The sequence below is a fragment of the Oncorhynchus mykiss genome, chromosome 30 (assembly GCF_013265735.2).
Source record: "Oncorhynchus mykiss isolate Arlee chromosome 30, USDA_OmykA_1.1, whole genome shotgun sequence".
In the NCBI taxonomy this organism is placed as follows: Eukaryota; Metazoa; Chordata; class Actinopteri; order Salmoniformes; family Salmonidae; genus Oncorhynchus; species Oncorhynchus mykiss.
The window spans coordinates 19353346-19357166 of NC_050570.1; positions in this window are offsets into that span (position 1 = coordinate 19353346).

A 3821-nucleotide genomic window follows, 5' to 3' on the forward strand; every position below is an offset into this window, starting at 1 on the left:
CTCAAAATTGACCAAGATCATGGATGGAGAATTATAGTTCAACCATACAAGCTCAGTAGTTGTTCTCTGGAGAGACAGTACAGTATAAAATCAATAGACCCATAGGGGCCCCATTTCAATATAGTGGCAGCCCTACAAAATGTTATCCCCCTCACTGGCAGAACGACAGAAACATTCTATTAAATGTGATAATAGGATTACACAGCATGATCCATGCAGATTGAGCCTCAGAAATGATTCATAAATATTGTATAATATTAAAAACATAACATACAGTTGAAGTCAGAAGTTTACATACACTTAGGTTGGAGTCATTAAAACTTGTTTTTCAACCACTCCACAAATGTATTGTTAACAAACTATAATTTTGACAAGTCGGTTAGGACATCTACTTTGTCCATGACACAAGTAATTTTTCCAACAATTGTTTACAGATTATTTCACTTATAATTCACAGTATCACAATTCCAGTGGGTCAGAAGTTTACATACACTAAGTTGACTGTGCATTTAAACAGCTTGGAAAATTTCAGAAAATTATGTAATGGCTTTAGAAGCTTCTGATAAATGTCAATTAGCCTGAGTCAATTATGTACCTGTGGATGTATTCCAAGGCCTACCTTCAAACTCAGTGCCTCTTTGCTTGACATCATGGGAAAATCAAAAGAAAATACCTCAAAAATAAAATTGGAGACCTCCACAAGTCTGATTCATCCTTGGGAGCAATTTCCAAACGCCTGAAGGTACCACGTTCATCTGTACAAACAATAGTACGCAAGTATAAACACCATGGGACCACGCCGCCATCATACTGCTCAGGAAGGAGACGCATGCTGTCTTTTAGAGATAAATGTACATTGGTGCGAAAAGTGCAAATCAATCCCAGAACAACAGCAAAGGACCTTGTGAAGATGCTGGACGAAACTGGTACAAAAGTATCTATAGCCACAGTGAAACAAGTCCTATATCGACATAACTTGAAAGGCCGCTCAGCAAGGAAGAAGCCACTGCTCCAAACCCACCATAAAAAAGCCAGACTACGGTTTGCACATGGGGACACATGTCCCCTACACATGGGGACAACTATCGTACTTTTTGGAGAAATGTCTGGTCTGATGAAACAAAAATAGGACTGTTTGGCTATAATGACCATTGTTATGTTTGGAGGAAAAAGGAGGAGACTTGCAAGTCGGAGAACACCATCCCAACCGTGAAGCACAGGGCTGCCAGCATCATGTTGTGGTGCTGCTTTGCTGCAGGAGGGACTGGTGCACTTCACAAAATAGATGGCATCATGAGGCGGGATAATTATGTGGATATATTGAAGCAACATCTCAAGACATCAGTCTGGAAGTTAAAGCTTGGTCGCAAATGGAACTTCCAAATGGACTATGACCCTAAGCATACTTCCAAAGTTGTGGCAAAATGGTTTTAGGACAACAAAATCAAGATATTGGAGTGGCCATCACAAAGCTCTGACATCAATCACATAGAACATTTGTGGGCAGAACTGAAAAAGTGTGTGCGAGGAGGCCTACAAACCTGACTCAGTTACACCAGCCCTGTCAGGAGGAATGGGACAAAATTCACCCAACTTATTGTGGGAAGCTTGTGGAAGGCTACTCGAAACGTTTGACCCAAGTTAAACAATTTAAAGGCAATGCTACAAAATACTAAATGAGTGTATGTAAACTTCTGACCCACTGGGAATGTGATGAAAGAAATAAAAGCTGAAATAAATCACTCTCTCCTACTATTCTGACATTTCACATTCTTAAAATAAAGTGGTGATCCTAACTGACCTAAAACAGGGTATTTTTACTAGGATTAAATGTCAGCAATTGTGACAAAGTGAGTTTAAATGTATTTGGCTAAGGTGTATGTAAACTTCCGACTTCAACTGTAGATATTGAAACCACTGATGTATGTCTCCCTAAGCATGAGCAGACCAGCTGGCAGGTGTCTTCACGGACATTTTCAATCTCTCCTTGTCCCAGTCTGTAATCCCAACATGTTTCAAGCTGACCACCATTGTCCCTGTTCCAAAGATCGCCAAGGTAACCTGCCCTAAATGACTATCGCCCTGTAGCACTCACATCTGTAATTAGGAAGTGCATTGAAAGGCTGGTCATGACACACATCAACACCATTATCCCAGACACCCTACCCTAGACCCACTGCAATTTGCAAACCTCCCCTACAGATCCACAGATGACGCAATCTCAATTGCACTTCACACTGCCCTATCCCACCTGGACAAGAGGAAAAATAACTGAAAATGCTGTTCATAGACTATAGCTCAGCATTCAACATCATAGTCCTGTCCAAGCTAGGGACCCTGGGACTGAACCCCTCCCTCTACAACTGGGTCCTGGACTTGCTGACGGGTCAGCTCCAGGTGTTGAGGCTAGGCAACAACACCTCAACCATGTTGACCCTCAACACAGGGGCCCCTCAGATGTGTGTGCTTTAGTCCACTACTGTACTCCCTGTTCACCCACGACTGCATGGCGCGCATGACTCCAACACCATCATTAAGTTTGGTGACGGTGAGATGGTTAGACTTAGCAGTGTGGTACCAGGACAACAACCTCTCCCTTAACGTCAGTAAGACCAATGAGCTGATAGTGGACTACAGGAGAAAGAGGGGGAAGCACACCCCCATCTACAATTGACAGGGCTGTTGTGGATTTGGTTGAGAGCTTTAAGTTCCTTGGCGTCCACAACACTAAGGACTTAACATGGTCCACACACACCTGCACAGTTGAAGAGGGCACGGCAGCGCCCTTTCCCTTCAGGAGGCTGAAAAGATTTGGCATGGGCCCCAGATCCTCAAAATGTTTTACAGCTGCATCATCAAGGACATCTTGACAGCAAAGAGCTACAAAGGTGGGAGAGCTACAAAGGGTGGTGCGGACAGCCCCAATACATGACTGGGGCCGAGCTTCCTGCCATCCATGATCCCTGTATCAGGCGGTGTCAGAGGAAGGCCTGAAAAATTGCCAGACTCCAGCCACAGACGGTTTCACTCTGCTACCGTCCGGAAAACGGTACCGGAGCATTGACTCTTGGACCAACAGGCCCCAAGACAGCTTCTACCCCAAAGCCATAAGACTGCCAAATAGCCAGACTGCTAAATAGTTAATCAATGGTACTCAAACTACCTGCACTGACCCTACGCACACTCACTAGACTTTATATACACACACACACACCATATACATGCTCACACACACACACAAATTCAAACAATACATATGCACACACTTTTACACTCATTTGCTGCGGCTACTCTGTTCTATATTTTACTTCTATTATTATCATCATCATCATCTATCTGGATGCCTAGTCACTTTACACTGCCTTCATGAACATACAGTACCCTACCTCAAGTACCTCTCTGCACATTGATCTGGTACTGGTTCTCTCTGCACATATCTCCAATCTTGTGTATTATATTCCTCGTGTTAGTTACTATTACATTTTATTAAACTCTGCATTGCTGGGAAAGGTTTGTAAGCAAGCATTTCACTGTAAAGTCTACACCAGTTGTATTCAGCGCATGTGAATTAAAATGTTATTTAATGTCTCTATTCCCTTTTAAATCTTAACCTGAAGGAGGTTATTTTAGGTTATTACCAGACAACTGAAGGACAGGTTATTACCAGACTATGGTAATACTGCTCTGAATATCAACAAAAAGAGAGTGGACTGTATGGTTCCACTAATGTCCAGCCATGTAGCCTAATAGTCTAAAACCAAGAGAAACCTCTAGTCTAATAATCCTATCGCATTATGTTTTTGAGACAGATGACAACACAC